At 28.8% G+C, this 13,811-nt stretch overlaps 1 non-coding gene across 1 annotated transcript; it reads right to left on the bottom strand.

The window, feature by feature from the left end:
- Positions 1–12,112: 12,112 nt before the first annotated feature.
- On the bottom strand, positions 12,113–12,185 carry Trnak-cuu. Its single transcript has one exon. It is a non-coding gene; the product is annotated as a tRNA-Lys (tRNA).
- Between the last annotated feature and the right edge of the window lie 1,626 nt (positions 12,186–13,811).

Raw genomic sequence — 13,811 nt, 5'->3', positions numbered from 1 at the left:
ATGTTTATAAGGAGAACCCGCGCATTGCTCGTCTCGGATTTTGATGAAATTTGGCACAATGGTAGATTTTATGCCCAAACTGACCGTGGTAAGATATTAGAGGCCTATGTAAAGCGGTTAAAAAAAAATTAATTGAAGTTTGCATTTTAGCAGCGCGCGGTATACATAACTTGCAACGTTCACTGTTATCAGTTCAGCCGTAGCCTAGTGATAAAGTGACAGAACTCCCATTTTTGTATGCGTATCGTCGGAGAATCGAACCCCGCTCATTATAATTTTTTTTTAATAATTTTTAATTCAAATTATTCTAATATCTTACCACGGTCAGTTTGGGCATAAAATCTACCATTGTGCCAAATTTCATCAAAATCCGAGATGAGCAATGCGCGGGTTCTCCTTATTAGAAGATTTTGAACCGTGAAGATCTACAAAAATTAACATTATCGATTTTTTGCGATTACCTTAATTTACCATATTAAAAGTTGAAAAATACTGTAATGTAGATGAGGTGTTAAGCTCACTGACTCGTGTGGACGGAGTCGTAATTTCGAATCCCGCTCTGGACAAACTGACATCGTGCAGAAGCGATTTTTATTTTGAGACTGTACATAAAAAAATTGAAAATAGCTAATTTTGGGCCCTGTAGCGTGAAATGGGAATAGGAAATCTTTCGCTCTATTTGCTTATTGACCTGCCTGTAAGGCAATACTACTAAAGTGAACATACGACCCGGTTTGGCCAAAACAATTTTGGATTTCCGCCTTGTGTCCCGTATTTTTCTAAAAGCAATATTTGTCCTGGAAATAGATCTATTGTCGCGTATTGTCCCGGGCTTTCAAAAAGTATAGGCCTAAATAGGATAATAAAATTACAACTACCCTGCATGCATGAAAAAACGGGCAAAAAAACCTCTCACATTCATAATTTTAAACTTTTATTTTCAATATTATGAAAATAAACTTCTTGACTGCCTGGAATAAGTGCTAATTATTTTTAAATAAATATGAAAAAAACTTAACAAAATTTTATAATAAGATTGAAAAACATAAAATAAAATATAACATATAATCTAATATTAAAGTTCTTACTCAGTAAGTCAGATTTCAAATTTTTACTAAGAATGAGACAAACGTTTTATTAATGCAAACTTTATTCTTCTTTCAAATTAGCAGAAATGACTTATTCCGTTAATGAATATAAGGTTTAAAAATAATTACCTAAATTGATTTAATATGTTTTGTAATACTTTTATATATGCTGAGATTTAATACCAAGTTTGCGAAACTCTGGTTAAGCCTATCTAACCCTAAGAAGGAATTGGAAATTTAATTTGCAAAGTGCGAAGTAATTCCCGCGGTAAGATTTCGGGATAGTATATTTTAATAATGAATGTTGATATATTTTGTTCAGACATTAAATATGCTTTCTTGATAATTACTGATATATCTAGTGTTATGTATGCCATATTATCTGAATTTGATTATTCCAGGTGACTGAAAAACTGATAGTAGTAGTAATAATTTGAAAATTAAAAATTTGTCTATAAACGCCAAATGTCTATAAATAGCATTGATTTAAGTATTTCTGGGTTGAAATATCTAACATTTCATAAAATATGGCATTTTATAAAAAAATAAATTTAAATATAAATATATATATAATTTGATTTGAATATAAATATAACTTTATTTTTGTGCAGAGTTATTTATAATATATTAAAAAAATACTATTAGCAGCTATTAGGAATTCATACAGTACAATAGAAATTAATGATTTATGTATATGGTTGATTTTACAATTTAAGTTTACTTCAAAATTACAAAATGTATAAAAACGTTCATATTAATTCAACAAAAATTAAAGTGCATGTGTGTCATAAAATTGAAAATTGATATTGAAGCTTTTTCTATGTATAAGAATAAAAAAACGGAACGGTACTAGCACTATTATGAGAGCATAGCAAAATGATAAACAATAAATAATGTGAACAAAAGATAATTTATTAACAGTTTTAATTTGCTTTTTCAGATCAAATTCATTCGAATTTCTTATCATGTTGCTGAGAAAATACTGAACACATCAGTCAGATATTTGGATGGAGGCAAAACTGAATCAAAGGTAAGTGAATACATATTTTATAAATTGTTTGTAATATGTTTAAATAATTAATTTAATGAATGAATAATTTTTAAATTAACATTCTTTGTTTGATTTAGTTTTTGGCTTTTTATGGACACAATATATTTTCTTCTATTTTGATTATTAAACTCTAGTAATCGAGTATCAGGACTCTATCAAATTAATTAATTTACTAAAAAATCTAATTTTTCAAATTAGTCAATTTTTTAAAAAAAATTATGATTCTCAAAACTCCAAGTTTTTCAAGGTTTAATAAAATTTTAGTGTTATTTGAAAATTGCAATTTTCGGTGCTGAAAGTTCCAGAAATTTGCCTTAGGGCGCAATGCCATGTACCTATACAAGTTATAAAATCCGTTATCTGTTTTTTTTTTGCCCCGAAGTCGGGGGAGATAGGGGCTTTCAGGGGACAAAAACATTCACAATTTTATTTTTGAATTTAAAGAGGTTTTTTGTAGTAATGGCAACATCATTTAACCAATGCAATACAATATAATTATTAGCTTGAACAACAAAATTAAAAATTGTATTCTAAATATGCATTTTTAAACATAATAAAAAAAATTTTTATCAACTTTTACTACTATGATAAATCTTTTTAATTTAATTTTTCACAATCAGACATTTTGTATATTGCAATACTAAATACATTTTATATGGGCCCAATTTTTATAAAGATCGTACTAGTAATCCTTCATATTGAACTTCATCAGAAGGATTCATCACCGCAGATCATGAATAACTCACTTTTCAAAAACTATTTTTAAAAAATTAGTAAAATTATTGAAAATTAAAAATTTAATTTTAGAAAATAACTCCTCGATTATTTTGACAGTAGGTAATATAACCTAGAGCAAAAAATTGTAATTACATCAAAATTTAAAAGTAAGCGTACGTTTTATTCGTCCTACATAATATGAAATAAAAATGCTACTTGCACAGACAAAATTTATAACGCAATATTTAAAAGTAAGATCTCTAAGCTGGATTTATGTAGGTATTCAAGAATTTATAAGAATTTTCTAAGTTAAACAGTCCTACTTCTGCTAACCTCTATAAAATTGTTATTTCTATACAATTGTAAAATTCCAGGCGAGGTTGATTATTATAGAAATAGAGCATTTCCTAAATAAATATTGTGAAATTGAAATCCTACTTTACCAATATTCTGACGATATATTTACTCTATTACTTCCATTTGATAGAAATGGACTGATTGGAATAATTTGTTATAATCATTTAAAAAATGAGTTTCTCAAAAATGATGCGAATCAGGGGTTAGTAGAATATTAGTTCCGCAAATGACAAAAATTATAACAAATTATGAATCAAATTTTGAGAAACATTGATAGGATAATCCGATTAACAATTTCAGATCGCATTGTATATTTTATATTAAGATAACGGATTTTATAACTAGTATAGGTACATGGCAGTGCGCCCTAAGGCAAATTTCTGGAACTTTCAGCACCGAAAATTGCAATTTTCAAATAACACTAAAATTTTATTAAACCTTGAAGAACTTGGAGTTTTGAGAATCATAATTTTTTTTTTAAAAATTGACTAATTTGAAAAATTAGATTTTTTTTATTTTGAAATATATTAGAAATTTTCAACTCTTTTGAAGTAATCGCGCTGCGTAGAAACAAAATATCGAAGCAAAATTTATTCTTATTATTATTATTGAAATCTCTATACCTTATTATTGAAATCTCTATAAGTACCTGATAATTTGATGTGCATATGTCTGCTAATCATTTTTGACCGTCAAATGGCTTTTTTACATTTTTTATTGGACCTCCAAAGCCGCTAAACCTGCCTTTCCAAAATTTTAATCAGTTCTTCACTGTGGTAAAAACTAATCAGCACGTCACCCCATCAATACGAATTGAATGTTTTTCAAATTAATCAAACCGGCTGAACCGTGTTCACAAAAACGTTGACGAAAATTTGTATCCAAACACGCTATGCACACGCACACACACACATCAATTTTTTCTAAGGTAAGCCAAAATGTTCAGAAACCTATGAAACGCGGTTTTTTGCGATTACTATAGTAGGTTAAGTTAAAAATAGCAAAAAGTGATATGTAATAAGGAATCAGCTGGAATTTGTAAATTAAACAAATTATTCTAAGCTTTGTATCTTCCAGAAATGCTATTCGTATATTTATGCTCGTCTATTAGCGATCGTTAATTTGTACAACAATTTCCGATAAATTGAACCCTGCTTTCTATCCCGACAGACCTAGTTCCCGAACGGTTCGGTAAAGTTATAATCCCCGTTTTCCTATAACCGCGACAAATCGAGATTAATTCGATAATTCCGAGTAACACTCAATGATTTACCGCGACCGAAGAGTTTTATTTCATTTTTTGCTGCTTTGTAAACCGGGATTTTGCGCACTCCCTTATTGTGTTTTAAACCTGCAAGTGGGTAGACAAAGGTCGAGGGTGGACCCATTTGTCAACTTATTTGCATAATAATCCTGGCGTTCTATTATACGATGATTACGGTACTTACCGCGCTAAAAGTGGAACCGCAAAACGAAGAAAAAACTTCTGCACGTCGTGCTCGTTGCAATTACAGGTAATAAAAAATGTGAACGTATGGCCCCTGTTGTAAGTAGTCGCACTAGATTGCATGATAATTACGGGATAAGATTTCTATATTAAACAATCATTTCTGAACGAGTCTGCTAATTACATCTCCGTCTTACTTAACATGATGCGGATTGTAATTATGAATTTAGTGTCAACAAGGAAATTGCTACTTGATGTAATTGGATGGAGAGAAACCGGTTATATCTTCGATTTTTTAAGTAAAATGAATTATTGGAAAAACAATTAATGTAAAATGAAATTTTATTTATATCTTTACTTTTTAAGATGTCCTGATAGATTAATGTATACGTGCAATAAGTTAGGGCTCCTGGGGAGAAAAGATCAATTTGACTCTAAACAATTATATTGTGGAAACAAAACCAATTATATCACAACAAACAACCCCTTACAAACAACTACTTGACTACGCTCAGTAAAACTTCCTAAGCTAAGTCATTATTTTAGAAATATGTTAATTTTGCTGTTCTTTTAATTTCTGATGTGTTTCTTTGTATCCCATCGGCAAGGAAAATGAGACAGCTAAGGGGCAAACAGGTCCAATAAATCTATTATTGCTTACGAAATAATAGCTGTATTATTCAATCAATAAAAATATAAATTTCATGTGTACATTTTTACATATATAATACATTATATAACATTGATCTGCTATTTTGTCAAAAATAGTCATCATCAGAGTTGTAATAAATATTTATTTAATTTATCTCTTGTAATATTGTTTTTTCAACTCAATTTACTTTTTTATTTACTAGTTTTTATTGTTCACACTAGTTCACACCTTTGTCACGGTAAAGGCTCGGATGCTCTTCTTTTTCTCTTAGGATTAATTATATAAAAAAACTATCGAATCTAACTTGAAAATACTCGTAATCAATACATCTTGTGAACCATTTGAATTACGTAAACTGAAAAATTATATTAAGGTCTCGTAAACCAAACAACAGTGCTCATAACCAAAACAAGTAAATACTATTGTTCTGATTTTCAAATATTGCTGTTTATTTTTCATAGCAGATTATACATCTTTTTCTTTCTACTTTAAAATATTATTATTAAAAAAATTTAACTTTACATGTTTTTGAGATATAGCTTGTTTGTAAAATGTATCAAATATAATTTGGCCAATCATTAGTTTTTTTCTCATACGCGGCTTTGTCGAAGACACATATTTATTAAGTTGTAATTGCTGTTCAAAAAAAAAAAGAATTAATGGGTTTGAATGTATACTTATATATGTGTGCTTGTATGTATGTATATATATTTGACACATTTTGTGAAGAAATCATTCGATTAGTTTTAACATAATGCAGAGTTTATTGGGTTCTAGTGATATAAAATCATATAACAACTCAATCCCATCCAATATTTCTGGTTGGTTGATGATGATGATGTGTAAAATGATTGAATCGCATACAGTAAATGTATGCCATGAATAAATACTGTTGCCTTAGTATTTTTTTATTAATATTAATATAATAATTTATTGCTACTATACAAAACTTTTTGAAAAATTTATTAGATAAAAAACTTCAATTTCATCTCATTTATTCAACGGTAACAGTTTTTATCCAATAATATTTTGTTACATTAAGTATGTAATGCGTTCTATAATTATGAATTTGTACCGATCTTATAGTTATAAATTATAAAAACGATTGGTCCGTTATTATTAATTATCTCTTGTACAACTTTAATGATCGTCTGGGCAGTAGCTCCCCTTTTCCGATACTTAATTGCCTTTAACTGGAGCAATACGAAAATCATCATTAACGCGAATCGCAATATAGAGGAAATCGGGATAAATCTCATCCTAAAATCCTTTTTTTACCAACGATGAGCATTGGACGAGTTTTTGATCATATTTATATATTTTCTTTTTTCGCCTTTATTTATAATTTTATTCTAAGTTTTTATTTATACATCTACATGTTATTCTAAATATTCTAATTTAATTTTTGTTTTTTAAAGTGGATTTTTTTTTAATGTACTATAACACTAAAACGGTTTTTGAGACTTCAAATATAGATATGAGAGACAAAAAATATGAAAATAAAGTAATTTTTTAATAATTTGGGCTTCTTATTCAAGTAAAATCAAATTGGGACTAGAAACGTATAGACTTCTTTTGTTTTGATTATTTAAAAAAATTTTTTTTTTGAATAACTGAATTGCAACAATGTTATTTTTTTGTTTATATTTATGTATATATTTGCAAATATTTTTTTTCAATTAAATTTGTTCCTTAGTACAGTTTTGATTTTTATTAAGACTACTTAAACACTTGGCTTTTCCTAGATGTAATTTTTAGTTATTCTAGATCTAATTTTTAGTTTGTGAAGCTTTCTCCTTTCCTGAAGTGCTCGCTTTTCTAATTCTTGATAGCAGAATATATTTTTTTTATTTCAATCGCTTTGAATTCAGATATATTGCCTGTCTGTTCATTTTCGGTTTCAGAAAATTGGCTTTTATTTAAATTTATATAATTACTATCAAATATTCGAGCAGGGAGGCTAGGTATGGTTGTGCCACTTTTTTTTGATCGACAATAATTTTCATAATCTACCAATTAGCTGAGAGAATAGTAAATTGAATAGTATTTTGAACTTTTGTCTGCATTTAAATACTGAAATACTGCCCTTAAATACCATGCATTAGTCATTAGTCATAAAATGAAATCATTCAAGAAAAGGACGAGTGTCACAACCGTCCACACCCCAAGGACACCAAAATGATTTATAACATCTACTGTCTGAAATATGTAACACATTATATAACAAAGCATAATTTTTTTAAAAAAAGTTAAAATAAAATCTCTGTGACTTTTTTGTATTGATTTATCCTCTCCCTTTCTCTTTCGTATTTTGTCTTAGTTCAGATAGATATTTTTGAATTAATTATAAATAATTCAGATACATATTGTTCCTCAAAAAGGACAAGAAATATATGTCACAACCGTACTCAACGCACACTTTTGAAAACAAATCATCATTATTTAATTATCTACGCAAAAACTAATTGATGGTAAAAAACCTACTAATGTTCAACTTACCTCAAAATAACAAACAAAGTGATCTATCTGTATACAAGTAACAGTTATTATTAATAGAAATCGAACTAAGAAATATTTTTTCGATTCTATGCGGTCTACAGATCATGTTAATATAATGGGTTGACTCAATACAATAATGGAAACTTGCTTGAACAAAAATAATTCATTTTTCTCCCTTGGAGCTCTGTCTCAAAATCTCTGTAGTTTAACTCTCTCTCATGACTCTCATGACGAGTCTCATTATCGTTCCTTGGCACAATCGTGCCTTAAGGCAAATTGCTGGAACTTTCCGTACCAAAAATTATTATTTTTTTTTAAAGATTAATATTTTTGAAAAAAATTTACTCTGAAAAATTAGATTTTTGAGAAACTATAAATTTTTGACAAAAATTTACTTTTTTTTAAAAAAAAAAAAACTTTTTTAAGAAAAGTGTATTTTGAAATATTTTGGAAAATCTGAACTTTTTTTAAAACAATCGTACTGCTTTAACTGCATAGAGACGAAATATCAAAGCGCGTAAGCGCCGAGCCGCCGTCTAACGGATAAGCATATTGGTACGAAACTCATAGGAATGTAAACAAAATTTATACTTATTGTTAAAATGTCTATAAAATATCTGATAATTTGATGTGCATATGTCTAATGATCATTTTTGACCGCCAGATGACATTTTTTTTACTTTTTTCACTAGATCTCCGAAACCGCTAGACCTGCCTTCATGAAAATTTTCATCCTATTAATACAAGTAAAATATTTTTTGAATTATTCAAATCGGACGCTCCGTTCTCTTAAAAACTGAGTTACCGTTTTTGGCACTTTTTGCCGCATATCTATGGAACGGCTAGACCTGCCTTTGCAAAAACTAATCAGCACGTCTCCTTATGAATGCAAATCGAATGTTTTTTGAATTAATCAAATCGCTTTATTCGTGTTCCCGAAATCGTCGACGAAAATTTGTATCCGCACACACATACACACTCGCACACACACACACATACATCCATTTTTTCTAAGGTATGCCAAAATATTCAGAAACCTCTGAAACGTAAAGATATATAAAAATTTTCATTTTCGATTTTTTTACCATTACTATAACTTACCCTACGGAAAGTTAATAACGTGATATAGATATTATTATGCGTTCAATAAAATTTGTGAAATAACATTATGTATGAAAAACATTTGTTAATACTGTTAAATTTTGATGTTAGCATATGCCACAGGATACATATGTCAAACATATGACAAATGTGCCGTAACCATTTATGATTTCATATTTTGTGATCGGCAGTTAATTACAATTACCCATAATACAATATGCCCAGGGCTCCCCTATCGCATATTAAAGCAGCGCAGTCAGTAAATATACCTGCTTGATTGGCCGCTTGATTTATTTATATCAGTCGTAATGTTTTTATTTCATTCTGTATTTTATTTTGCGCTATCGCCGTAACGTGCGAGTTTACTGGCTCCGTTTGCATATAAAACCGCTAATGGTTCCAGACGTGGAAACTAATAACGGACTCAGGCACACAACGCAACGGTGTTAGAGATGCTACGAATATTCGCAATCGCAAATATAATGCATATCTTCTCTAAAAAAAACAATCTCGGCTGATCAAATTTTTACGTGAATAGGAATCATTAATATTTTGAAGTAAAACTTCTTTAGGCGCGATTAGGGTGTAAATCCGTACAAATGCAACGGAAGTGCGTTACGGCAGATAAGATAAGATAAGAGTCGCGTGCCAATGATTCGTCATTTGCTCTCGATTATATCATTTCTATACAGGTCGATCGTGATCAGTCGTCGCGTATGTGAATGGAGATCTGTCGTTGTATGCGTACCGGCGTCAACGTTGTATGCGTACCGATATCAACAAGGAAATCGGCATAGATTTAAAACATTTTAAAGTTACATCACAGTACAAATGTTGATTTAATGCAAAATGCCTGTATCAGAAGAATATTTTTCCCTGTTCCTTAATATTTTACCCTGTTCCTTAGAAATTATTTCTATATTATTCGTAGTTTCTATAAATCTTTGAAGTTATTAAAATGGAAAATATTTTTTAGTCAAGACAGATATTACAGCTGTCCAAAGAATGAGATTACATCGCGGAAAAGTAAAAAAAATACGAGCAGTCAATGAATGTACATTAATTTTAATTACATGAAGTTCTTCAAACACAATTATTACATGATGAGTGAAGGTGCAAAAACAATATTTGTTTAGGCGTTGTTTAACACAATCCACTGTATGAACGAATATTATAGAAGTTATTAATCAGCAATTACTTCATTTCTCTAATGAAAGTTCATTTCTAAATGCTAATTACAATGACAAACCGATAATGTCATACTTGAAGTATGACTTCAATTACATTATTGTTTTTAAATATTATACATATTTTTAATGCTATTATAAATATGTACTTAATAATTTATCATTATATAAATGTGTATAATGGTTGAAACTAATAAATGTGTGCATCACGAGTAATAAACATTATTCAAAATTGTTATATAATGTATTTATTTTTACTACAGCAGCAAATAAGTTTTACTTCAATCGCGTGTGAACCTTACGCGCACTCTTTTTTTATAATGTAGGTTTTTAGCAAATTCCTGCTTTTATAGTGATAATTAATTTGCGCAGAATAACAGGTTATCGCTGTACTTGATAAGGCATTTAGTAAATTTTATAATATAATAATTCACAATTATGTATACAATATACAGCCAACCCTTCTATAACTAATTTAAAAAAAAATAGTTATAATCATCAAAATCACTAATATTTATATTTGTAAATAATATGAAAGAACAGTGTAAAATTAGTTCACTGGTGTACGCTGCGTTTGCTGCTTCATTTATAAACGCTTGTACGAGTATTTTTTTACAATTAGTATAAGCATCTAACAATAAGTAGAAATGTTAAAAAGGAAATGCTAAATTATGTAAAATTTGACAAACACGCAGAATAAAATAAGATAATGAATTAAATTGCTTAAGTAATAAGCATAGTATACTCTGTAAGAAATATTATATTTAAATAATATTAATGCAACGCTGCAGGTAATTATTGACATATGTAATGGAGATTGGCAACCCTTATTCACAAAAACTGATCGCTTTTCACGTGTTACAATTTTCAAAAAAATATTCATATTTTCAATATCTCAGAACGTTTCTATAGTTTTGGTGGTTTATGAGAAGCGATTATGAGTCTGCATTTCCCATTCAAAACTTTGGGATACATCACCAGTAGAATTTAAATTTGAAAAATGTGAAATTGTTAAAATAACATTTTTTCGGCTTATAAAGACTTCAAAATTATTAATAAATTAGGCTTGCACCGAATATTCGGTTACTATTCGGTATTCGGCATATTCGGCACCTTTTTTAATATTCGGCCGAATACCGAATAGTTAAAATCAAAAGCGCCGCCGCCGCTCAGCGACAGTATTGTTGGTGATTTATCTTTTATGGGATGGATCTGTATTTGAATCTCTTTAGTTTACATAATATAATATAAAAAAGTGATTTCGTTATTATATATATAATAATTTGAACTTTATCGACTTTTGAGATTATAAATAAACACGCGAAGAACTCTTTTCTGAATGTTTGTTATTTAATATAAATCATTCAATTACAGACATGTGTTATAAAAAATATATACAATAAAACCATTCATTATATTCAATATAAACATTTTCAAATAAAAAGCTATCATAGATTTTTTATCGCAAGATATACAAAACATATTTTGATCAGTTTTTGAATTATTTTGTTATGATCAGCCTTTCTAATATATAAGAAATAATATTGAGTTTATAAAAATAAATTGAATGTTGATGATCGTAATAATTGGAAATATATATATATATATATATATATATATATATATATTTTCATAATTTTACCATTTTTTCCCTATCACATATGGTATTTAAGTGATCGGTATTCGGCCGAATAGTAACCAGTTGCAAGTTTTGGTAGTAAACTTGAATAAACGTGTAGTGCGTTAGTAATATAACAACTACTGATAGTAATTACATTCATACAAACGAGTTTAGGCACCAAAAACCTGCCGAAATTTGCCTATTTGCCAAGAACCTTGCCGAATATTCGGTATTCGGTTTCTGGGGCATGTGGAATATTTGGTATTCGGCATTTTGCCGAATATACTATTTGTGCAAGCCTATTAGTTTTTTTTTTTTAAATACAATACATTTACTTTTTATACGTATTTTTTTTACAACGAAATTTTTATGAAAATACACAATAAAATATTCGCCCAACGTGGGGCTCGAACCCACGACCCTGAGATTAAGAGTCTCATGCTCTACCGACTGAGCTAGCCGGGCTTATGTGTATTGGTTTATAATTTCTGTAACGTAATTTAAAATTTTTAAAAGCTCGGAAAATATTTTTTTTTAAGAATTTCGATTTTTTTAAACATTTTTGTAAATTTTGAAAAATATGAATACTAAAAAAAATTGAAAAAAATCCGCTAGAGATTATGACATTTTTTAAAAAAAATTAAACTTTTAATATTTAAAAATACTGTTTTTTTTTTTAAATACTGACCAAGAAACCGCAGAGCTTGTCTTCGAAAAATTTAACAAATTCTTCATTTTTTCACAAGTAAAATGTTTTTTGAATCATTAAAATCGGAAGCTTCGTTCACTGAAAAAAAACTTAAGGTCCATTTTCAGCACCCTTCAATACGTATCTCGGAAACAGCCATCTTCCCCATCCGTTGGAATCGAATGCTTTTTGAATGTTTATTTTGATGCTCCCGCAAACTTCGACAAAAAATTGTATCCATACATTCGTATATTCTGCACATACACACAAATCCATTTTTTCTAAGGTACGCCAAATGTTCAGAAACCTCTGAAACGTAAAGATATACAAAAATTTTCATTTTTGACTTTTGGACGATTGCTATAAATTACCCTACTGGAAGTTAATTATTACAATTTTTTTGTTCCGATAACTTCAGAAGTGATATAATAATTGATTACCAATTTCATAAGTAATCGAATTATAATCATTGATTAATACATTTATAATAGTTTTTTATTTAAACTTTTATAACACGACTTAGTGATTGAATTAATTTTTTAAAAAAGATAATATTCTTTCATTAATAATTATATATTTAGATCTTTTTTGGCTCTTATTTTTTAAATAATCTTTAATTTTCGTTTCTTTAATATTCGTTTAAAATCGAAAACCTTCAGGGCACAATGCTTTACGCTGTTTTTTTATATATGTGACATAACAAGTATTTACTCTTTTCAAGAATATTTCACAATCACACAGTCATATTAAATATTCATTTAATATTAATATTCGCGTACATATTTGAATTGCGAATGTCGAAAATCCTCATTCGGAGCATCTCTAAACTGCATGCGTCCGAACAAGTCTCAATTACAGAGACCGCGTGCGCGAAATTATCTTTCCAATGGTATCGCTTTTTTCATTAAGCATCGCATTAAAATCTTAGAAATACATGTATGTAAATATACATCCTGTCGTTTTGCAGATTGCCACTGAAACTTTGATTACATTCGGGTTTTACAATATTTGTTTCTTTGCATTTGGCGTTCACAGGAAGTGCTATTGGTTCCATGTTTTGCACATGCAAAATTTAATTAAACTCTTTATTACTTTAAGGATTGCACGCACGATAGATTTATATTTAGTGTCTACTAATAAACATTTAATAAAATATTATTTAAAAATGAATTTATTTTTAACTTCTCGAAGAGTTGGTTATAGTAATCGCAACGAAATCGAGAATGAAATTTTATATATCTTTACGTTTCAAAGATTTCTAAGTATTTTGGCATACCTTAAAAAAATGAACGTATGTGTGAGTGTGTGTGTGTGTGCGTGTGTATTTGTGTGTGCGGATACAAATTTTCGTCGACGATTCCGCAAAGACGGAAGATATTTAAATAATTTAAAAATCATTCGAT

Source organism: Ctenocephalides felis, unplaced genomic scaffold (assembly GCF_003426905.1).
Source record: "Ctenocephalides felis isolate EL2017-DRISC unplaced genomic scaffold, ASM342690v1 CF-g0.4_SCAFFOLD_01886, whole genome shotgun sequence".
Classification (NCBI taxonomy): domain Eukaryota; kingdom Metazoa; phylum Arthropoda; class Insecta; order Siphonaptera; family Pulicidae; genus Ctenocephalides; species Ctenocephalides felis.
The sequence above is the reverse complement of the archived record's forward strand: the minus strand, read 5'-3'. Positions and strand labels throughout refer to the sequence as shown.